General features: G+C 43.3%; 1 protein-coding gene across 2 annotated transcripts in view; it reads left to right on the top strand.

The window, feature by feature from the left end:
* Window positions 1-25,163, top strand: part of SCUBE1 (signal peptide, CUB domain and EGF like domain containing 1) — a 1,931,683-nt gene that overhangs the window by 1,862,442 nt on the left and 44,078 nt on the right. The gene's annotated exons all lie outside the window — the stretch shown is intronic.

The following is a 25,163-nucleotide window of genomic DNA, read 5'->3' as shown; positions in this document are numbered from 1 at the left end:
CCTATGTGCAGCATTGACTTAAGCACTAGAAAATAGTATCTCCCTAATTAACATAATTTGGCATGTTGTTTAAAGCTATCCAATCACTGTTATTATGTATGTTTCAATATGATGTTTTGCCTGTTAATGGGTCTGGTAACAAAATTAAACCTCTCTCTCTTTCCCCATAATTTTCTCCTCAGAAACATAAACCCTTCCGATATATAGATGATCTCATAAATCTTTCAATTAGGCTTAATAATTCATGGATTACCTTACGCAAAGTAAAGCTCCTTCTGTTCACCAAAAGTCAAAATGATAAACATTGTCCATCTTTGCTAATGATGTTTTACTTCACTCCACATTTCCATTTTTTATATGAAGTAAAATAGCAAGTCCTCTTGAGATGCAGCATGAATGGAAATGTGTTCCTGCCCATCAACCCTTTGTGTCTTTTTAATGGTCCAGACATGTGATCCTCTGCAAAAAAGCAACATTCGTTTTGTTTTTCTCAAAGTAGGCTAGCTTTTTCAGCTTTCCAATGGGTTATTTTGACCTCTATTTCAACTAACTACTGTCAAAGTGGTTCTTATGATGCGTTCTAGAAGATGTTAAAAAAAAGTGTAATGTATGTATATATTCGTATTTGTAGAATACAAGCCAAGCTAAAAAGTTGTGGAGCATGGGGTAATAAGTTATGTTCTAATAAACCATGTACACCTTAAAAGGAATATGTTAACTAACGATACAGAGGCTGTTTAGAGAGAGGAATAACAAGCCTTGATGAGATCATCCCATCAGGAACGGCGCCTCAGAACTAGATGTAATTTACCCATTTGTGAAATCTGGACTAATTCGGCTTTATGTGAGTACCTGATTAATATCATGATGCTGCACAAAATGGAAATGTAAGACGGGAAAGAGGTTTTACACAAAATAGTTTCAATTTTAGGAGCTACATTGAAAATGACCTTCATTTAGAGAATGAAATCAGAAAGTTTAAGGGGTTGTAGCGTAGTTCCTATAAATGTGTATAGGATCTGCACGTTTAGACAACATATACTGTGGGATTGGTGTCCAGACTGATTCCAAAAACCCCCACCGGATATGTTCACCTGTGCACCAGCTAGCTCACAGTGCCACTATGAACCACTCTTACCAAGGAGAGAGTAGTTTCTGGCAACTATCGAACATGACATCCCTGTCCCCTCAGGGATTGTGGAAACATTACAGTACTTTTTACTCAGTCACTTGTACTCACTTTGTCTCAGAGAGATACACAGAATAAAGCATTTATTGAACCAGCGTCATTCTAGTGTAAAATATATGTGCTGCAACAACCATAAGACAGAAACAGTTGTATACTGTTAAAAGCACAGAGTAAATAGATGGTAGAATTCTACCATAGTGCTAAAACAATGAATATGTGCAGGCATATAAATACATGATAGTAAGAATGCGTACTCCTATGATGCTAACCCTAACTAAATGTACCTAACTGTACCTAGCATGTATGTAGATGTATCGCCAAGAATCCCCCTAGGATAAAACCAACATCATTACAGAAGAGTATGCATCCACAGGAGCGAAGATGGATCCCTACTCCCCCCCAAGGTAGCGCCCAATTGAGTATCTTATATTCACTCAAGTAAAGGCCACTCCCTCTAGGAAGAGAAGAGCCAACGGACTGGACCACCAAAGGAAGCAGGCAACTGTAGCTCACTATGTACAGCAAGGGTTCCTGTAAGAAAGTGGCTCTATATATAATGTTATATTATGTTATAAAGAGCTTATATCACGCACAAATACTCTAGATCTTCCTGGCGCGTAAGTGAGCTGAGGTGGAGCGAGCAAGAACCATTTAAATGTGCTGACTAAACAAGTGCGTTTTAAGCGTTTTTAAAAAGTCGAAAGTCTTGAGTATGCTGTAAATCCATGGGGAGAGCATTCCAGGCAGCTGCTGTTTTGACAGAAAGAGACTGGCCCCCCAGGGGTGATCTGCAAAACCGCGGAATAACAATCTGAGGTAGAGAAGCAGAACGCAGACATTGATTGGGCACATACAGAGCAAAGCGTCTCCTAAGATACACAGGTCCTTGGCCATGGAGGGCCCTGCTTGATAGGATAAGGTCTTTCAATTGCACCTGCTGGGCCACAGGCAGCAGTGCAGATCCGGCAAATGCTGCTGAACACTAGATCGCCTAGAGATGTTGAACAAACATCTGGCTACGGCATTCTGTATAATTTGAAGTTTTTTCAGCAAATACCCAGGAATGCCAATGAACAAAGCAGTGGCATAGTCGAGGCGGGAAAGGATAAGGCACTGGCTACCGTCTCTTTGGCCTCTCTTGGGAGCAAGGGAAAAAACCTTCTTAAGGCCTTAAGGGTGCCAAAGCAGACTCCGGTGAGTTTTGTAACATGATCTGAGAACCGGAGGTCTTCACTAAACCACACCCCTAAGTTCTTTGCCGGGCCTCCCTCCGAATTAGGACAGGGTAAATCTGGAGGCCACAGAGATTCTCTGAAGGCCGGGGGAACTGGCCATACAAGAGAACCTCCGACTTGTCCTCATTGCACTTAAAATGGGCCTGTGTAAGCCAGCAAAATACGGACGCAAGGCACGTCTGGGCGATATTAGTGTCCAAGTCAGAGCCCTTCCAGGTGAATAGCAGCTGGGTGTCGTCCGCATACGCTACCATTTTTGCTCCCTGCTCCTCCCCCAGAAAAATCAAAGGGTTCAGATATATATTAAAAAGCAAAGGGCTCAGTGTAGAACCCTGAGGGACCCCCGTGGAGAGTTTCCTGACCGTGGATGAGAAAGGAGACATCCAGACCTGCTGAGTGCATTCATCCAGGAAGGATTTTATCCAATCCCGTGCCTGGCCGGCAATGCCAATAGATGACAGCCGGAGTAGCTGGTGGGGCACCGTATCGAAGGCAGCAGAGAGGTCCAGTAAAATCAAGTCCGCCCTGCCGCCACCATCCAGTCACTCCCTGATCGCCTCCGACATCTCCAGCAGTGCAGTCTCCATGCTATAGACAGTTCTAACCCCGGATTGGGCAGGGTGTAGGGCACCCAATGCTTCAACAAAGGTCTCAAGCTGCCGAAAAACCACCTTCTCGCAAACGTTTGCCAGAGCTGGTAGGAGAGAAATATGCTGGTAATTCGCTGGAACCAAAGGGTCTAGAGAAGGTTTCTTAAGAAGAGGTAACAGTTTGGCCTGTTTCCAGCGCACGGGAACCCTAGGTGTGTATAGAGCCCCCAGTCTCCAGAGGTAAGACAGAGGTCAAAGTTAGATATAACTTTACTATCCAAAGTGGTAACTTGGTCTAGCTGTAAGGCAGTATCACAGGACAGTGTAAAGCATTTGTTGTACACACTCAGTCAGGAAACGTTTTCACACACTCAAGAACTGAACTCTAGACCAATTGTTTTATATCAAAAGATATCATTGTTTTATTTTAGAACCAACAGGTATCAAAATATACTTTTCTCAATATGAGTGACTTTAGATAATTACTTTGCAGAAAGGCAATATATTTTGTAAGTACAATAGCTACAGTGGTTGCAATCGGCAACACAATTTCAAACACAATTTAACATTGAGCTCAAGGGTTTTTTCTATATAAATGCAGTTGATTCCTTTAAGGATTACTTTTCTAACCACAGGACTGGATCCTGGATTCAGTCCAGAGACCTCAGCTGTAAACAGTTAAGTAAAAACGTTTTGGTTACAGTTGTGATTTTTAAAGAATATAAATGTATTTTCAAAGTTGACACTTAGAAACTTTTCAGTGAAAGCCAAGCAATGTTATCCTATGGGAGGAAATTCAAGTCACAGCTAAAGTAGGTTCTTGTTAGTTTTGTAATCCAGTACTAGACTCCTACGTTCAGCACTGGGACCTCTACCTAAGACAGGTAAGCAATTATGGTTGGTACTTGGTGCGATTTTTAAAGAATTTTTGTAGTTTGCAAAAATCGACACTTAGAAGAAATTTCTCAGAAAAACAGTCAATGGTTTCCTATGGAAGAAAATGCAGGTAACTGGTAAGTACAGTTAGGATTACTTTTGCGGTTCAGTACTGGGCTAAAAGGTACAGTGCTGGCTTCTCCCCTGAATACAGGTGAGTAATTCGGAATTCGTTATTCGGCTGATTTTAGATGAATATTTTAAAGTCTCAAAACTCAGCACTTAACCCCTTCCATGCTCATGACGAGCTCAGCTCGTCATGAGGCACAGTGGAGCTGTGCTTATGACGAGCTGAGCTCGTCATGAACAATGGGCTTTCAAAGCCTCTCAGCACTGGAGGGGAAAACCATTAGCAGCCAAGGTGTTAAAAGAAATTTCAAGTGAAAACCAGTCAATGTTAACCTACGGAAGGAAAATGAGTTATCAGCTTTTAGGTAAGTACTCGACTGGTAGAGTTAAGGTTCTGGGCATAGACTCAGGGGTCTCCCAGGGTTTGAAAGGTACAATAGTTACACCCTCAGCGGCACAGGGGCAGCCAGGTGCAGCGAGAGTAGGCCCAATGCAATCCAATGGAGGGTAGGGGACCTTTGGTTGGTGGCTGCAAGCAAGCAGGCCATGCGGCTGTGGGAGCTGAGCTCCTGATCACTTACTCAGGGCAAGTGGGGAAGTAGAGTAAGGTAGTAGTTGCACTTCTAGCAGCACTCGGGCGGCTGGGTGCAGGGTGCTTTTGAGCTGTTGGGCGCTCAATGTTATCCAATCGGGAAGTTAAAAAGTGAACGAAGGCTGCAGGCTCGGGGACGGAGATTCTTAAGTTCCGACCACCACTTTGAGAGGTAAGTTGGGATCTTGGAGAAGAGGTAGGTACCCCAAAGGAAGGCAAAGGGGGCTTTGGGGTGCCGGGTGCAGGGGTGTATTTTGGCGTCGGGAAATCTTACCCTCAGCTGGTCGCGGTTGGAGGGGTCCCTGGTTCTGAGGCTGCAGGCATCGTTTGGTCCGTTGAGGAGGGTCTTTGGGCAATGCACATTGGGTCACAGTTGCCGGGGGTACGTCCTCGTGGTCTTGGGTCACTCAGACACTGGCCGGGTTTGGCGGGTGTTGAGTGTGCTGGATTTGCGGTTCCTGGCTGGCACCAGGGGTATTGCTGTTTGAGCAGAACCACTACTAGTGGGAGTCCCAGTCTTTTGGAAGGTTCAAGGCTGGCAGGTCCTCCGGGGTTGTCAAGGTTGCTGTCCACAGTAGGCGCCGAAGCAGGTTCAAGGATCAACAGGCCTGTAAGGTTCTGGGGCCAAGTCAGTGGGCGTCGTCCTTTTGTTAGAAGCTGCACGGCAGGTCTTCTTGTTTCTTGTTCTTCTTCTAGTTGCAATCCGAATCTGAGGAAGGAAGGTTCAGGATGCCCCTAAATACTAAATTTAGAGGTGTTACAGGTAGGGCAAGGGCATTGGTCCCTGCCCTGGGGTGGGTACACCCCCTAGCCTGTCCCTCTCCTGTGGGAGGGGGGCAGGAGCCTAGCTGTGATTGGGCGGGTTTCCCCATCTTCAAGATGGCCGGAGCCTGGAGTCGTGCTTCACCTCGCCTCTCCCACCTGAGGGGTAGGGTTGGCATAGGCTGGCACACCCCCTTCCCTCACTTAAGGGTCCTGCCATTCTTCCCACCAAAGTGGGGTCAGAACCGGTGGGGGCCAGTTGCTGAGTACAGCAAGTGGCCTGGAGAAGCTCACAAAGGCGTTATGGCTTTGAAGCTTCCCCTGCCCACCCTGGGGAGGAGGCCTGGCACCTCGTCCCAGGATGTGCATTGTTTCAGGCCCCCGAGAAGAGCAGGCTCTCGACCCTGGGGTCCAGAAACATGTCTGGTGGTGGCAGCCACACAGTCAGGACGCTGGAGTTGGTTAGGTTTCAGGGGGCATCTCTAAGATGCCCTCTGTCGTGCATTTTACATTAAATCCTACACTGACATCAGTGTGGTTTTAATGTGCTGAGAAGTTTGATATCAAACTTCTCAGTCTTCAGAGAAGCCATCATGGTGCTGTGGAGTTCGTAATCACTACCTCCCAGCACCATATACTCCTAATGGCAGCACTGCACTTACAGTGCCCAGGAATGGCCTTGGGTATTTTAGGGGCACAGGGCTCTTGCACCTGTGCCCACACCACTGGCATAGGACACCCAGCTAGAGGGGTGACTGATGGATGTCAGGGCTGTGAGCTTGTGGGCATGTCGCACAGGGATGTGTATACAACAAGTGATTGTGTGATTGCACACCTCAGTAAATTTCTTTTCTAAGTTAACCAAAAAGTGAGGAACGTTTTGTTTGGTTGTGAGGAAGTTGCGTGCTACTACCTATGTTGAGTAAGGACCCTAACTTCTCAATGTAGTATAATGCAAAAATAGACCATGGGCATCGCCCATAGTCGAGGTAGTGCACAGCTCACAGACAGTAATGTCTCTGCAATTTGCTTTCAATTCAAACACAAATAATCAAAGTATGCTCAAAGGCAAAAAGGCTTTTATCAAATTTCAAAATCTTATTTTGCAAAACGAACTTCAGTCCATGAATACAAACATTTTATGCATGCTGGTAAACATGTTACTTTCTTATATATACATTCTCAATTGGAAAGTTCGAGTAACGTGACATTGTATTGAAACAAGTAAACAAGTAAACAGATGACAAAGTTATTGACTTAAAAATCCCTATGCATTTCGGGTTCAAAAAACGGAACCCTTTGTCAGGGTCAACTATGTAACTATGTAAACAACACATCGAAGATCAAAAATCCAGATATCAAGCCAGACTCTATCCAATGAAGATACTTAATGAAGCTGAACAAAAAACGGTGAAAAAATCTAGGAAGGATCTACTCAGTCCGACCACTAAAGTAACCTCCCGGCGAGAGGTTTTCGTGTTGAGATATTCCACCCAAGCAGCACGCATTAAAACCATAATCAGAAGACGTTGGGAAATCATTCAAAATTAACCGGACTTCCAATTTCTATTTCCTGAACCTCCATTGTTTGCGCACAACAGATCCAAAAACTTACGTGAACTTTTGAAGACTCAAGAAGAAGAACCAACTAAAGAGTTTAAAGGGATGACAAAAAGCCATAACTGCGGCCAATGCAGTAATGTGATTCTTAGTGATAATTTTATGCACCCTCAGACAGGCAATCCAGTCAAACTAAAACACACCTCTGATTGTAATACCGAGAAAGTAATATATGCCATCAAATGCCCTTGTGGCCTAGTCTATGTAGGCAGAACAAGCAGAAAAATTAAGACACGCATAATAGAACACAAAAGCAGAATTAGAAACAAAAACACAACTTCCCCTCTGGCTTCACATTGGGGCACGGCAGGTCACACTATACCACAATTGGTTTCACTGTCTTTGAAAGCGTTAACAACAAATCAGGTACTGACATAAACACAGCCCTAGCATGCAGGGAAACTTACTGGATCAAAACATTAGGTACACTAGCCCCAAATGGGCTCAATGATCATTATGAGATGTTATGCTTTTTGTAACAGAAGTACATGAGATTTATTTGCTTCACTGTTCTTAATCTGTAAAGGATTTGCACTCCATTTTTTCCTTTCCTTTAACTACTATCTTATTATCTTTCTGTCAACACAAGATGTTTGCCTTCCTTACAAATGTTTTTGCAATAATAACTACCTTTGTGCAGATAATCACGATTCATTTGATACAGCTTTTGCATATTTTGGCATTTTGATACGGGGTCTTTCCCAATCAGTAAATCACTGATTAAACACATGCACAGTTCATACAAGTTCCTCGGGCATTACACTTCAACCCATACGTCGTAAACACAACGTAAATATGAGACAATTCTGTCTCCATAATCGACACACACGATAAACTGCAGGCTCTGTCTCTTTAAATTCGCACAGCATTGTGGGATATTTTCCACACGTAGCAAAAACCGGCGTTTCACAACCTTCGCGTTTATCGTGAGAGACAAGCTAATGCGACCTCCGGGTTCACCGCGATAATCACGGATTTTCACTCACTCGAGGTACGTTGTCTTAAGCGCATTTGAAAATTCTTTAACTTTAACACGCTAGCGAAGGCTACTATACTTACAACGCCATTATGTTTCTCTAGATTACGCAACCCTTACGTCCTGAGAACCGACGGACGCTAGCGTTTCCACAACCTAGGTGAGAGCGTTAAAGAGGTATATTTTTTCCAACATTTGTTATCCCGATTATCGTTACTGAGAAATGTCGCTTTTTAATTCTGCAGACCGTTACTGATTAAGCATGAGCAGCTGAACCATTAGCGCTCACATTTCCGAAGCCAGATGCAGGTTGACGGGGTGTTGTAGAAAAGGCAAGCAATTTTTTATGCTCTCCTGAAATATGAGCATGTTATACCCGAGGGTTCGGTATCTCATTCACCAATGATTATATACGTCCAGCACACTCTGTGGTGACCTCATCTCTGTAGCAACAAATTATCCTTTACAAAACTGCACTTCTCTTTGATTTCATTTCTTCTATAGCACACTCATTTTTTTATTTAGAGTGCAAATCCTAAATATCTTTGGATGCAGTAGACTTACTGCGTTTGTTGTGTTATAGGTCTCTGTGGATTGGACCATAATTTGACAAGACATCCTGATTGACTGAACCTATTCTCCCCTGACGAAGGGTTCCGTTTTTTGAACCCGAAATGCATTGGGATTTTTAAGTCAATAACGTTGTCATCTGTTTACTTGTTTACTTGTTTCAAAACAATGTCACGTTACTCGAACTTTCCAATTGAGAATGTATATATAAGAAAGTAACATGTTTACCAGCATGCATAAAATGTTTGTATTCATGGACTGAAGTTCGTTTTGCAAAATAAGACTTTGAAATTTGATAAAAGCCTTTTTGCCTTCGAGCATACTTTGATTATTTGTGTTTTAATTGAAAGCAAATTGCAGAGACATTACTGTCCGTGAGCTGTGCACTACCTCGACTATGGGTGATGCCCACGGTCTATTTTTACACAGGGATGTGTGCCATGTCGACTCTCTGTTTAGTTCTGTACTTAGACACTCAGCCTGCAAGGGCAGTGTGTGGGTGTCAGGGTACAGGGCCCTTTAGGGTGGCACAATAAGTTTTGCAGCCCTTAGGGGTCTTCTCTGGTCACCTTGCCCTGGGTACCTAGGGTACCATTTACTAGGGGCTGACAGGTAGCCAGTTGGGTTTTAGTTTCAACACAGTTTTTAGGGAAGGAACACAAGCCCTGGGCACCTGGTTGGCAGGAGCCCAGGGCACCCTCAGTCAAAGCAAATTAGCAATTCAGCAAAAAGTGGGGGCATACCCATGCAAGAAAGATGGCACTTTCTCACAGTTCCTCAATACTGTAACCCAAACTTTGTATAAACAAAAAATAACAAACAAGAGAGAAAGAAAAATAAACATATATTCGTTTTTCAGAAAAACAAACAAATATAGACTAATAGTTTATCTTGCTCCCTTATGCATTGTTTGTGCATAACCACATACTCACAATACCAATAGTTGTCAGAGGTGCATTCAGTTCGTCATCACGGAGATTGTCGACGGTGTTCCACTCAAAAGAAAGGTCTCTTCCATAATATCCAATAAACAATGTCAATTTTTATCAGTGCACTGACCGTGAACTTGAAGAAAGGTTAATCCCACGAAGAAACTGTAGCACATGTCTGCCACTGTCAAGCTTTTACCGTGTCGGATTAGATCCAAATAATAAACATAAAAAAACAACAAAAAAATTGAAAAGGAGAAGGACGCGGGAAACTTGCAGGCATCAGTCTCAGCTCCTTGGGTCCACCAAGGCCGGAGGAGGAGTTAGGCAGACTCGAGCTCCAGCATTAAGAAACGCGAAGAGTCAAAAAAAGTTTTTTTCGTACAGGACAAAAAGAATGAAATGGAGATACTCCTCTGTTGGAGTCATGGGACGGACCATATCCAAGGACGAAGGAAGTTCACCAGAGAGTATGAGAAGCCGAAAGTCCACAACAGAGGTCAGGATCATGAGACTGGGAATCAGGTAATGGGGCGTGGTCCAACTTCAACAAGTAAGTAAGCCAAGCATGGAGGATTCTGTGAGGCGTTCTTTTATCTCTCAGGCTAATCATGCGAGAATATTGTCATGTGAGTGTCTGTGGTGACACACTAAGAAAGCCCAATAGATTTCAGTTCTTTGTGATTCCTAGTAATGTAGTATCTTGGGATTAGTGGTTTGGGTCAGTTCTCCCACCCAAGGGTCTGTTAACGGCCCAGGGTTTTGAGGGGTTCAGGGCATGAAACTTACGCACTAACAAGGGGGCATGAACCTGGATAACAGGTTCCCAAGACCTATCTTCAGGAGCATATCCCACCCAGTCAACCAGGTATTGTAATTTACCTTGATATCTCCTAGAATCCATGATAAGTTTGACTTCATACTCAAGATATACTTCTACACTGACTGGTGGGTGAGGGGGTTCAGGACTCGACGGTTGATCATATACTTTAAGTATTGAAGTATGAAAGACAGGATGGATCCGTAATTCAGGAGGTAGTTCAAATTTCAGGGTAACAGGGTTGATTATTTTACTAACTTTGTATGGCCCTATATATCGGGGTTGTAACTTTCTAGGCCCTGCTAGTCTGAGATTTTTGGTAGCTAACCAAACCTGGTCCACTAAAGCATAATTAGGAGCAGGATGCCTATGTTTATTGGCTTGCATTTTCATGTTGTCTTTAGCGTGCAGAAGTTTTTGTTTAGCATTTTTCCAGATCTTAGCAAGATTAGTGTGGTGGTCTTTAACTGCAGGTATTTTAGATATTGTCAAAGGAGTGTGAAGTTGCAAGAATTTGGGATGATAACCATAGGTAAAAAGGAAAGGGGAGATCTTAGTTGCAGAATGTGTAGTGTTGTTATATGCGAATTCTGCCGAAGGGAGTGCTTGCACCCAACTACTAGTAGTAGTGCTCAACAAACAGCGTAGGTACTGCTGTAGTGTTTGATTATTTTATTCTGTTTAGTCATCGGTGTGAGGATGACAGCCCATGGAAAGTCGATGATCTATGTGTAAGGATGTGCACATGCCCCTCCAAAACTTGGAAATGTATTATGTGCTACGATCTGATATAATCACCGAAGGCAACCCATGTATTCTTACAATCTGTTTAATGAATACCTCTACCAATTCTTTGGCTGTAGGGAGTTTTTTGAGAAGTAGGAAATGGGCCATTTTAGATAGTGGATCCACTACTACCAAAATTCTAGTAAACCCTCATGTGACAGGTAGATCTGTTATAAAATCCCTACTAAGGGAATGCCAAGGATTGTGGGGAATATACAAGGGCATTAATAACCCAGCAGGAGCACAAAGGGAGGTTTTTTGTCTTTCATAAGTAGGAAGGCGTTGACATACTCGCCTATTTCTTTTACCATTCCTTTCCACCAAAACCATCTCTGACAAGTTTGTCCAGTCTTTTCCCACCCAGAGTAACCTGCCAGAGGTAGATTATTACACCATTGTACAACTAACTCACAGAGGTCATGCGTTGGGACAAAAATGCGGTTTTCACGATAGAACAGTCCACTCTCTATTGTGGTGTTAGGGACCTGTAACCAATTGATAGATCAAACTTTGAAGATGCTAAGGCCAATTTCTCAAAGAAGACTTTAGAATCATCTTTGTTTATGTCCCCCACTGCAATCACTTTTTGCACCGATGTAGTAAGGACTGGAGGTTCCAAGGTGTTCTTACTTTCTTTACCCAATTGGGATAGAGCGTCGGCTTTGCCGAGTCTTTCCTTAGGACGATAAGTGATTGCGAAATCATATTCACTGAACAAGGAAACCCATCTTATTTGTCTGGGAGTAAGTGCTCTCGCTGACTTAAAAAACTGTACATTCCTATGATCAGAATAAATGGTTATAACGTGGAGATCCCAACAAATAATGCCTCCATTCTTGAAAAGCCAATTTAATGGCTAACAATTCTCTTTCCCCAATCGTGTAATTCTGTTCTGCAGGTAGAAGTGGTTTAGAAAATATGCTCTAGGATGTAAACAACCCGTTTTGACATCTCTTTGAGATAATACCCCACCTACTGCGAACTGTGAGGCATCAGCCTCCAAGAAATATGGTTGTGTACTATCTGCATGTTGTACAATGGGAGCAGACGTAAACCTATCCTTCAAAGTCTTGAAAATTGTTCAGCTTCATCAGACCACACAAACGTGACACCCTTCTGTAATATCCTAGTGAGAGGTGTAATGATGTCTGAGAAGTGATCAATGAACCTTCTATAAAAGTTTGCAAAACCAAGAAAGGAGTGCACTTCTCTTACGGCACAAGGGCTTGGCCAATTTGTTATGGCAGTCACTTTAGAGGGGTCCAGGTGAATTCTCTCTGGAGAAATAACAAAACCCAGAAAATCCACTCGCGTAGCATAAAACGTACATTATCAAGTTTTGCAAAGAGGTGATTTTCATGGAGACGTAAAATCTTTTTAACTTGACTAACGTGTTCTTCATCTGACTTTGAATATATTAGTATATCATCGATTTACACAATCACAAAAAGGTCTGAGAAGTGTCTCAAAATCTCATTTGCAAAAAACTGAAAGGCTGCTGGAGCATTTCATGAGCCAAAAGGCATTAAACAATACTCATAGAGCCCAAATTTGGTGTGAAACACTGTCTTCCACTCATCGCCCGCCCTCACACGGATCAAGTGGTAGACCCCAAGGAGATCAAGCTTGTAAATACCTCGGCTCCCTGCAACTTATCCAAAAGGACGGAGATGAGAGGCAGAGGGTATTTATTTTTTATAGTCATCTTGTTGATGGCTGTATAGTCCAAACAAGCCCTCAAGTCCTCTTCTCGTTTAGGTGTGAAAAAGATAGGAGATGACACAGGGGACGTAGAATGTTTTATGAACCGTTTCTGTAACAAGTCTTGTATGTATTCATGAAGATATTTAGTCTCAGGTTTGGTTAGGGCATAAATCCTACTAAACGGCAAGTCCCCTCCGGGTACTAAATCTATCCGGTAATCAAAGGATCTCTGTGGAGGCAATGCACTAGCTTTTACTTCATCCAATACCTCCAAATATTTGACATATTCTGCAGGCAAATTGGATGTGACTAACGATCCTATTCCTGATACGCCACAGAACAAAGGGGCTTGCCATTAGGTATACGACGTTTACAACGCGAGCGTTACAACGACGTACCATTACCATGCGGTTATAACAACGAAAGTTGTTACAACGAATTGCGCTGGGTGGCGCTCAAGGATAGTAAATCATTTAATTTACTATCCCAACACCTTCCCTACTATCCACGGGGACTGGTGTTGGAATAGTAAATTAAATTTTTTAAATTTGCGCCCCCCCCAACGCAAGTCGTTGTAACGACTTGCGTTGTTACAACCGCGTTGTAATGGTACGCGTCGTAAAAGTGTGCGTGGTAGTGACGTACATCCTGCCATTGCACTGCTTCTTGATAATGCAAGACACAATAATGAGACCGTAAGGTGTCTTTCTTGTGATCCAGTGGATATGGGGATTTTGTAGTAATAACCAGGGAACCCCCAAGATGGCCACAAAATTGGGTGTGTCAATTAAGTCAAATCTAATGGTTTGAGATTGTCCATTGTCACATAACATTACTATATCAGCTGTTTGACATGTAAGCAGCCCTGATGACAGCTCCTTACCGTCTACTGCTCGTACACTCTCTGGTTGGGATTTAGGGATGAATTCCGCACCAAGTGATTTAGCAAGTGTGATATCCAGAAAATTTACAGTAGCCCCAGAGTCCAATAAAATTGCCAACGCGTTTCTGCACTGAGAGAGCAATATTAAGGTAACCGATATAGTGAAATGTTTGGGTACACGATCTGTCGTGTTGGCTAGGTACTGAGAGATCTGAGAGGGGTTTGAACTTGAAAGACCGATCTCCTGTTCCTTCAAGTTTGTTAGTTTTTTGACTGTGTAGCAAAGTCTTCACAGCAGGTGACTTAAGAAGGGGTTTGGGTTTCATGGTGCATCCCTTAGCATAATGTCCCCCTTTCTCACAATGGAGACAGAGGTTAAGCTTCCTTCGTTTGTCTCTCTCCTCTACTGACCAAGGTCCTCGAATACTACCAATTTGCATGGGTTTGCTAGTATCTTTTACCTCTTTCTTGTCTCTTCGAAACATCACAAAATGAGAGGAATCACCTCTGGATTTCTGTCCTTTTCTTTCACTTAAACGGTAATCCAGTTTCACAACCAAGTCAATAAAAGAGGGACAATCCTCAGGAGGATCTATAATTTGTGACAAAATATCTTTTAACTCACCTTTTAACCCCCTGTAAAACAAGGAAGTCAGTTTGTCTTCAGGCCATTGCGTCTCTGCTACTAAACGATCGAACATAGTAATGTAGGTAAACACGTCTTTGAAACCCTGTTTTAAACCCAGTAATTCATTATCACTGGCCTGCATATATGTGTGTCTAGCAAATAAACTCTGCATTCTTTCAATGAGCTGGAGAAAATCATACAAGGTAGTATTATCGTTTTCCATCAAGTGTACAGCCCAAATTGCTGCATTCCCTATTAGATATGAAATTACAAAAGTGACTTTGGCTGCATCATCTGGGAAAGAAGCTGATCTACAGCAACATTGCAGATGGCATTGGTTCATTTAAAAAAAGCTATTTTTGGCACTATCCCCAGTAAATCTGTCTTTCATAGCTAAAGGCAGTGGAGTAGGTGTTACTACTATTACACTAACAGGTTGAGGTATTGACGTTGGAGAAGCTGAAGGAGGTATATGAAAATGTGCTGGCTGTATGTAGCTCTTTTTGTGTCTATGTTGGGTATCACCTACTCGTGCATCTACCTGCCAATGTGCTTTAACGTGAACCAGTTCTTGCGTTAAACGCTGAATTTCTATTCTAAGTGTTCAAAGTTCTTTTTGTAAATTTACCACCGCAGAAGCTAGTTCATTCATGGTGATATTCTGGGGTTCGTAGAAAGGGAGTCACCCCTTTCAAATGTAACAAGCTAAGGAACGGATGACTTTGCGATTAATGCACAAAATGAAACAGTTTTATGTGCCCAGCCGCCTTCCCACTAATGAATTCTGTCGCCTGTTTGTACACTAGGCTTTTTGATATTATATATTTCCAACATTTACTGGCACTGAATTTTTGGAGATTCACGGTAACGGAAAGTCCTGGAGCAGCAGCATTATTGCATAACCCAATAAGTTATTTTGGGTACAATTAGACTCTTGTTCACACACCTTCCCCCATTCCTGAGGAGGCCTTGTATAAGTACGGCCAAAAGGCGTCAACACTGTTTATGAGGAGTTTTATCATTTGTAACATTTTGGAATTAATCCAGTCTAGAGAGCAAACAAAAGGGATTTTGTTTCCCCAGGACTCTTGAGACAATACAACTACCTCCAAGTGGATTGAACTTTGTATTCCCAGTAGGGAGTCACATTATGTTGAGATTTATTGTATGGAAATGCTTTTCTTCCTATTTGTGTCTTTTCAGAGACCCATTCAAAATGACTTGGGTAGGAATATTTACAACTACACAGGGGCAGGCTGTATAAACTGAATACAGCAAATTGTATGAGTGATTAAAACACCTATGTCCAGTGAAAATTAATTATGTAATTGCATGTATCAGGTACTTTAATTAATCCCTACAGTACACCTTTCTTTGCTTGTTACTATTCATTTAGGGGATAGTCATGGAGGATAGGTGTCAGGATCAATTCTCACACTTCAGTGACTAACTCATCAGTGATCAGCATTGCCCACTCCAGTGTGAACTGCTTCACGGTGAACAATGATCAACTTTCTATTTACCAGCATCATTTGATATCCCAACACACTCAACTGCTGCATATGGAGAATGATTCTGCTCTCAGGCCTCTGTTTGCTATTCCCTTCCATGGATGCCGATTAATGTCAGCAGAACTCTCACTACCACTAAACCCTTAGACAAGTTCTCACAGGAGCTCAAAATACCAGCAGCCATCATGGGTTGATGTTTTCTATATAAACTGCACCTAGTGATGAGAAAGTCCTTTATCTATTTATCCGTCATAGAGTAATTACCTTAACTTCATTTTGGAGCATCTGTTTCTGACAATTCACAGTCTTCACATGATGGTCCTCTCTGCCACGTGGAGGTTCATCATCAGATTCGGTGACATCTTTCAAGTCAAGGGGTATTGCATCTGGAAAGAAACAACTAATGTCATTGGCTAGATATCTTGGTTCTCTCAGTCCTTCATATTGTTGTTACATTTTTCTAAGGTACGAGAGATAACAAGTCATAGATTTATTAATGAAGCATCAAAGCTAATATAGAAAGCATGTATTTGGGGACAATAAACCCCTACTTAACTAACTCTTCAATGGATCTGATAACTCCTACAAACTCTGTGAACATGTAGATCCTAATGCTAAAGGAACAAAACAAAATGAGCTTGAATACCTGTACTAGCAAAGCCTAATCAATTGAAGTACACATTATAATTACACTATTGTGATGTAGGTCTAGGCATTTTCTGTACATTGTTATCAGAGTAAAATCTATTCTGATGTAGTGTAAGACATTTTCTGTATGTGGTTCTCAAAGCAAACTCTTATACCATCAAAAGTGCCAGAGGTAATCATCCCAAACAGAGAAAGAGCACCAAGGTTTACAACTTGTGGATTGGATGAGCGATGATACTCTAGAGATAGGAAGCATTCTTTACAGTAAGGAACAAATCAAGGATTCAAAGATGGGAGCATATCACCCAACCCAGACAACATTCACTAAGTAGTCGTTACTATCTCTCTATGTCTTTCACTAATCTTTCCATCTCCAGAAAGGGTGCTCTGACGCCCTTCTCACCCATTCTTTTGCCCTCTTACACAATCTTGACCATGCCAGTCTATATGGGCGATAATCAGAGTGCCTAGGTTGGGAAGGTGGATCTTGGAAGGTTAGTGCTTGCACTCTTCTGTACACTGACAATAAGTGACAGCTGTTTGAAAATATAATTGGCTGTGAAGGGAAATGTGGGTAGACATTTCGGAAAATACCTGGTGTAAAATTTTGAGAGATTCAGAAAGAAAGATGCAAGGGATGATAAATGCTGGAAGTATAAAACTGGAATGATAGCGTGGGGAGACCCAATAAACCCTTGGAGGCTTGGGTAAAATAAATAGTTTCAGGTGAAGTGTGCCAACAAGGGATTTTGTTTAAGCAGTGTAACTTATAATGACTTGTATTCAAAATATTGAAATAGTTCAGTTTTATCAAATCTTGAACCTGCAATGAAATGAATAACTTCGGCAATCAATGTGCAGAGAAACAAAAGCTACAGAATCAGAACAAACACAGGAATATCATATAATCAAAATATAGATGTATTTTCATATATAAATTACATTAGGTAGGGTACAATCAAAACCGAAGTTAATCCAGTGCAAGCACATGAAAAAGGTAGATTACAATTCAATCTTTAACTCATGAGTCAAAACATCCATTCCGAATTTGATCAAAAAAGTGACGTATCTCCTGGTAAATACAACAATCACTTAAAATATATCCAATATTGAGAAAATGGACGGTACAGTCGATGTTTCGGTCTTCTGTGGCGTGAATCCCTCAGACCATCTTCAGGACAATAAAAATTGCATCTAGCAAAGCCCCCATTGCAGAAGTTATTCAATTCATTTAATTGCTAGTTCAAGATTTGATAAAACGGAAGTATAAAACAGCAGGCTCATTCACTCATATGTTTATGACATTCCTACTATAACTGAGCTAAGTTATTCAAGTTGCACACGGGCATTAACAATGGATTAGAAATCAATAATAAGTAAAGAGTGCTCCTCTGATATTAGAAATCTGTTTGGGCAGCCGAAACAGCAGCTTGGTTTCAGAGATGCTTAACCTGGCACTATGGAAAGAATCACTTAAGGAGGCAGGAGAGATAAGGCATCTTTGATCAATCAAGGATAAGAGTCCTTGAGTTCCATGCAGAATTTAGGGCCAGATGTAGGTAACTTCCATTTAGCGATTCCTTAATAGCGATTATTACCGAATCGCTATTAAGGAATCGCTAAATGCAATTTAGGTAGGAATCGCTAAAATATTAGCGATTCCTTAACATTCCTTAATAACGAATCGGTAATAACGATTCGTTATTAAGGAATACCTAGCAATTCATTCCTAAGGGCCAGGCAGCCCGTGGGAATGAATGGGAAAACATTCACTATTAGCATTTCGGTATTACAGAATTGTTAATAGCGGGAGGTATTTCAAGGGTGCCAGGGTGTCCAAAGGACACCTTGTTGCACCCCCGAAATGTGCATGTGTGCACAAGTGTCGCACATCCATGCCCTAAGGGCATGAATGTGTGCCACATGCAAAAAAGTGCTTTTTGTGAGGAAATCGCTATTTATCACCAACTTGGAGTTGGTGGTAAATAGCGATTCCTTAAGGCTGAGGTGCACTGTTTTTAGTGCTACCTACATTGCATTTAAGGAATCGGTATTTCCGATTCCTTGAATGCAAGAGCAAAATAAGGAATCGCTATTTAGCGATTCCTTATATTGCATGTAGTTTTAGAGTCACCTACATCGCACATGGCTAAATACCAGTCGGTAATGCTGAAATTTGCTGAATTTCGGCGTTACCGACTGGTATTTAGCCACCTACATCTGGCCCCCAGTTGCCCAATCAAGAATTTGGTGGTCAAGGTATTGTGTCAGAAATGTGAAAGCATACCCTATCCCCCAAACCCTCGGTCTGCCCTCGTAACGAGTCTGGCAGGCAGGCCATCATCTTACTGATGGTGGTGCCCCCATTGGCGGAAAGCTTACTCCAATGGGCCAGTGAAGCATGGGCCGTCTGACTAGGGACCTGAGAATAGCCAATCTAGTTAGAGCAGATAGCCTGATGGTCTTTTTTCTCTCGTCACCACCAAAGAAAATCTGGCACTTGTGAGCGGAAAAAACATAATGACCCCCCCCCCTCCACACCTACCCCATACCTCCCCCATACCTTCAGAGAAAACTCCCATGCTGTTGGTTATTTTTTGTTTTTCAGTAAAAAACTCCCACTTTGGGAATTTGTTTCTGAAAAACAGAAGCCCAGTGGCTACAGCAACGCCAGCTGTGATCTGATCATTTAGTGGACAACAGTCTAGCTGGTGTGACCTGCGCCACCTTGACAGATGATTGAAAGATTGCCTGTTCAAAATCAGGCCCATAGCCTTTGCTTGGCTGCAGACATAAGGGGACAGTGGAACTTTGTTTAAGAATGTCAGCGTGGAGTTCTTATCAATGTGATATATGGAACTATCCATAGCTGTACCTTAGAATATATTGATTAGTTTTCTTGCAAAATAAATATAATTGATTTATGTTTTTAAATCATAAGAAGCCCTGGGCATAGCCAACAAGTTCAGGAGTAGTCCACAGTCTCCTCCAATACAGGAGGGAACGCAATTTGGCTATGGCTGCAATGGGCTTCTTGCCTAGATCTAATAATAAAGAACACATAGGAGAGCTCTGGCGAAGTCTGGTTAAATTTCTTAGAAACCTATTCTCTGCCAGGGTAAGGGCAACAAGATTCTCGCAACCCCATATCTCTGAGCCATACAAAGTTGAACTAACGGCTTTTCAGATTGTAGATTTCAAGGGCAGGACTGATAGGCTTAGACAGAGAGCGATTGTGCTCCTGGAATAGAGCCCCAGCTATCTGTCTAAGCTTAAGTGAGGCTAGATCGATTTACCGGTCCCACTTCATACTGACTTGGAAGTTAACTCCAAGACAAGTAAACTCGTTGACTACTTTCAAGGGGCCCTCCTTCATTGCAAAGCCTCTCATGTTTGCCTTGCGTGCGTTAAATGCCATTAGCTTTGTCTTGGACACGTTGACCTCCAATTCCCTCTTTCTGCGGAAGTCCTCAAACTTTCTAAGGGCTTTCTTAAGTCCAGACGGGGTCTTGGAGAGAATCAATGTGTCGTCGGAAAACATCAGGATGGGTACCTTGACATCTGCTAATGTAGGGGCATCAGTTGGATTTTTACTCATACAATCCGCTATTCCATTGATATATAGCGTAAACAAGGTGAGGGCCAAGACGCAGCCCTGTCTAACACCTCGTTCCACCGGGAATGATTTTGTGACTTCCCCCTGTCCCCCCCATCTGATTTGGGCCTTGTTATCTTCATGGAGTCTGCGGATGAGGGTTAAGAGATCCAAAGGAAGACCTAGTTGTTTTAGGACAAACCATAACTTCCGCCGGGGAACTAGATCAAAGGCCGCCCTAAGATCGATGAAGGCAACATAAAGGCTACCTTTACCCAGACTGACTTTCTTCCAGTAAAATATTATAAGTCTGAAAACGTGGTCGATAGTGCTTGTGGCAGCTCTGAATCCGGCTTGAAAAGGTGTTAAAATACTGAACTCCTCAATCCATCCCTGGAGTCTGTTTAGCACCATCCTTCCGATTATTTTCTGGGAGCAGTCTATAAGACTAATTCGCCTGTAGTTCCCCAGGCAATCTTTATCCCCTTTTTTGAAAACTGGAACGATTTAAGCATCTTTCCAGGATGCAGGGACCGGTGCCCCTTGGGCAATTGCGTTGGAAAGTAGAAAGATATAACGGGACCGGCTAGGTTTGTCATGTAACAAAATATCACCCGGTATGCCATCAGGCCCCGGCGCTTTCCCAGGTAATATGGAACCCAGTGCTAACTCAACCTCCCTCAAGGTAAAGGTCTCCCCCTGGAAAAACATGTTTAAAACTTCGACTTCCACCTCAAAGGGCGTAGCCGAGTACTGGATTTTAAAGTGGTTCACCCAGGCGGTAACAGAAACATGGTTCTGAGGGCGCTCAGCCTGGCCCCTGTTTGACCCTCTGTACGTATTCCAAAACAGTTTGGGGTCCTTAGAAACACAAGCCACCCGTAGGTCAGTCCATCTTTGATCCTCCCATGCTTTCTTAGCGCAAAGTTGTGCTGCCTTATAAAGTGACCTTGCTGCACGTACTTTAGTTGGAATACCCCCCTTGATCGCTTTCCCTAAAACCTCCGGCATTCGTCATTATACCAGCGGCCCTCAACTTGTGTGTGCGTTTTGGGTTTCTTACCTTTTTTTTTTTTTAAAGTGCGTAAATGGTTAAAAAAAGCAGTATGGGTGTTTCCTGAATTGTCAAGAGCACCTGTCTGCAATACATTGCTCTCAAGCTCTCTAGTGGCACATTGCAAACTTTGCGCTATATTGTCAAGGAGAGTAGAAGATTCTTTAACCTGAACCCACTTGAGTCTCCTCAAGTCGTTGGCTTGAACAACCTCCCCGATATAGCTACTGTCCCCGTGATGTAAGTCAGGGAGGGAATGGGATTAAAGCAAAGAACAACAGAGCGGGTTGTGATCGCTTTCCATCCGTTTAATGATCATCATGTCATCCACCAGTGACCAGAGACTCAGGCTTGCCAATATATAGTCAATTCTGCTTGCAGAATACCCATTATCAAAGGTTGGTAAGCCTAGCCTATCTGATTTAGTACGGCCGTTCAGGGCCCTTAGGCCACGTTCGATGCAGATGCTGTTCATCTGAATGATCACATCGGTCCACTTCCTGACTGGCATTAGCTCAAACATTGGAACCATCCAGTTCCTATCTTCTGCCTCAACCCAAGAAACATCCTCTAAGGATAGTGGCTCAAATGTAACATTAAAATCACCCATAACGATTGTAATGTAATGTAATGTAATGTAATGTATGTATACTTGTAATGTATGTATACTTGTAAAGGGAACTGTTTACTCGTTACGTGGTGTCCTGGCACTGTATACCGCTGGGGAACCCGTCCTGGCTTTCCCTGTGAGAGGGCACCCCCAAGGTGAAGCCAGGCATCCCCGGCGCTGCTGGGGCCGTTGTGGAGATTAAGCAAGCTATTGCCCAGAGTTGCAGAGTGGGACCCATGGTTAGCGTAGGCACCTAGGCGAGAATTATCGAGTCCGCGGACATTGACCCAAGACCCTGCCGCGTCGGGAATTGAACCCTGGTCCCGGGCCGACTTCTGCTTCAGGGTCTGCCGCTTCTAACCAGTGAGCCACACTTCTAACGATTACCTTGGTGATTTCTGGAAGGGTATCAAGGAGCTGCTCCAGAGCCGCTAAAACTCGTGAGTGCTTCCCTCTTGTGCTCCTAGCATAGATAATAATTAACAGGATCACTAGGCCAGCATTAAAGGTTAGTTTAATTGCTTGGATGTCATTGTTCTTGGTGGGAATAGCATGAATGTTCACTTTGAGTTCTTGCCGAACCCACAATGTTAGACCTCCATAGGCTCTTCCTTTCCCCTCCCTCACGGCTGCTATGGAATAATTCAAATAACCTTCACAAAACTTGGGTGTGTCTGCCCAGGTCTCTTTAAAGGCGCAAAAATTGAAAGTCTTAATAAAAGAATTCCATTCAGGTAAGGGAAGCTTCGAGCTAAGGCCAGTAATATTCCAGCTCAAAAAGCTAAACTTTAATACTACCTCGGCTTGGCTTTCAAAGGGGCTGGGGACCACTGTCAGTGTAGACGGTAAGTTGACCTGAGGGGAACCCAATAGACAAGGATCCCCTGTATCACCTATTTGAGATACCAGATTATATAAATTAGCTGACAGTGGCCTACCCTTCACCACCCAACTGGGTACACTGGCGGATTTAAAATTAAAGCCCCTGATGTATTTTGCTGTATAAGTCAATCATTAGACTCAAGGCTAGAAGAGCCTTGTGGTCTTTGGGGAACTTGCTGGGATTCAGCCCCATTCCCAAACAGGAAACGCCTGAACTGAATCTTGGATTTATCGGGGGCACTTGTACGGAATTCCAACGTAAAAAGATTATCAACAAGATCTACGCTAATCAGGGTCAGTTCAATACTATCTAGGAGTTGACCATTTAGAGAGATTCTTCGTGCAGCCAAAATATCCTCCCTGATCAATGAGCCGCACCCTCCGACATGTCTAATCCAATGGATAGATTTATTGATCAATGAGTCAGAGGACTCGGTAGCACCATACCGTGATAATTTTGGGACATTAACCATAAAGATTGTGTGTGGATCTTGCATTTCCCCTCTTGGGCGCCCCTGCCCCTGCCCCTGAATCTGAGCACAAAGACTTTGCCTGGTAGATCTACTATTGTTAGCCTCTTGATGAAACCGGCTATTGCTATCTGGACCACCTAAGGATACAGAAAGGGAGGGGGATTCATTTGGAGCAGTAAGCCTTGGTAGATGAACTAATGGACCCTCAGGACCATGATTGTTTATAACATTTTGGCGCTTGACTCAAGAGGAACAATGGGTTGGGCTTACCCGGGAACCCTCGACAGCCAAGCGAGTGGGTATTAGCGAGATATTGGAGTTATTAGTATCTCTAATAGGTGGCCGCTTTTGTTGGTCAGCACTTGCAGTTAAAAGCCTCACTAAATTGAGCAACTCGGCCACAGATCCCTTTAATTCCTGTACTTCTGCCTTCAAAGAAGACACTTCCTGCATCAAATGACTTTGAGAACAGTCTTGCTCACCATTGCGAAAGTTGCACTTACAGGCGATATTAGCAGTTTGTGTTTGTGCATGTGTTCTAGTGGAATTGCTAACCTGCAACCCATTTACTGGGTAATATTCCCCCAGTGCCGTGTTTATACAGGTAACAATTGGATTAATGTGAATGGTACAATCTGTATTATCACTATCACAATCTTCACCATGACTAGAACCAGTAATGCTATCTGGGGGGTGCTACTTTTGATCTAATTACACCCTCTGTGCTAGCCGATTTGTTCTTGCGCACCTGGCAGAACATGTCTGGAATCGTTGAGTGTACACTCTGTGCCTGTGCCTTTGTGTGTGGAGGGGATTTAGCGTGTAGCGGAATAAGAGGGGCTAATTCAAGGACTTCCGAACACTCGCTAATCAGTGTGTCAATTCGATCTATAACACAATTATTTACAATAGCCTTACATGGTTTTTTAAGTTTTTTCCTACTGTTCTTTTTTAGGAACCCCTCAGTACCCTCCCCGCTTATATCCAAAGCTTTCCTCTTCCCCATAGCTCACTAACGGTAGTAAAGCTGCTATTGTATGAGCTCCTACAAGAAGTAAAAGGGAATAACGCCTTTGAAGACCTTATTCCTCGCCAAAGAATGAGCAACAGCCACTACTCTTAACAATCAAGCTTCGTTGAGGAAACAGAACATTATTGGTGAGCAAGGAACCTCCAAAGACGAGTTAGTTCGTGTGTCACAATACCTTTAGGGACTCCAAAGTCAGTCAATACAGTCACATAAGCCGGAATTAAGAGGGGTAGCCCTGGCCTGGCTCCTCCTGGCTTTGACGGGCCCGCCTTTGGCCCGGGCTTCGCCCGGGCTTCCGCGTTCTGGCAGCGGGTCCCACGAGCAGTAATATAGGGCCGGTGGGCGGGCTTCTGGCACAGGTGTGTGGAAACACTGGCTCCTGGGAGTTGGAGTCCTGTGCTGGCGTGCTCCTCTTGCCCCAACAGCCAAAGGTGAGCAGATGCGGCAATCCCCGGTCAAAAGGCTCGCAGTAAGAGTCCCTCTACACTAACAGCAGACTCCGATGGTTTCTTCAGCGATGCGGGACCCGCGCCAGCGGGTTCCGCGAGCAGTAATGTAGGGCCGTAATTTAGGGCGGGCCTCTGGCACAGGTGTGTGGAAGGATGGGCTCCTGTGAGTTGGAGTCCTGTGCTGGCGTGCTCCTCTTGCCCCAACAACCAAAGGTGAGCAAATGCGGCAATCCCCGATTAAAAGGCTCGCAGTAAGAGTCCCTCTGCACTAACAGCAGACTTCGATGGTTTCTTCAGCGATGCCACTTATCACAATAAATTGTCTCCTTTCTCATTCCCGTTGTATCATTTTGTTCTTCAGCCACCTCTTCCCAACCAACATCTCTTTCTCTCTTGCTTTCTAACTCCATCCCTTCTCCCCGCGTTCCGTTCTCTGCTTTTTTTCTGCAGTTTTCTCTGTTCTATCCCTGCTCTCACCATGGTTTCTCTTTTATTTTTTACCCGCCCGTATCGCTCCCGCTCCAGTTTTTCTCTTGCTATCCCTGATGTCTTCTGTTTTTCTTAATGCTTATCTGAAGGTGTGAAGGGTGGCTCTCGCGAGTCTCTAGGACGCTTCAACCAT

Source organism: Lissotriton vulgaris, chromosome 1_1, assembly GCF_964263255.1.
Source record: "Lissotriton vulgaris chromosome 1_1, aLisVul1.2, whole genome shotgun sequence".
Lineage (NCBI taxonomy): Eukaryota > Metazoa > Chordata > Amphibia > Caudata > Salamandridae > Lissotriton > Lissotriton vulgaris.
The sequence above is the reverse complement of the archived record's forward strand: the minus strand, read 5'-3'. Positions and strand labels throughout refer to the sequence as shown.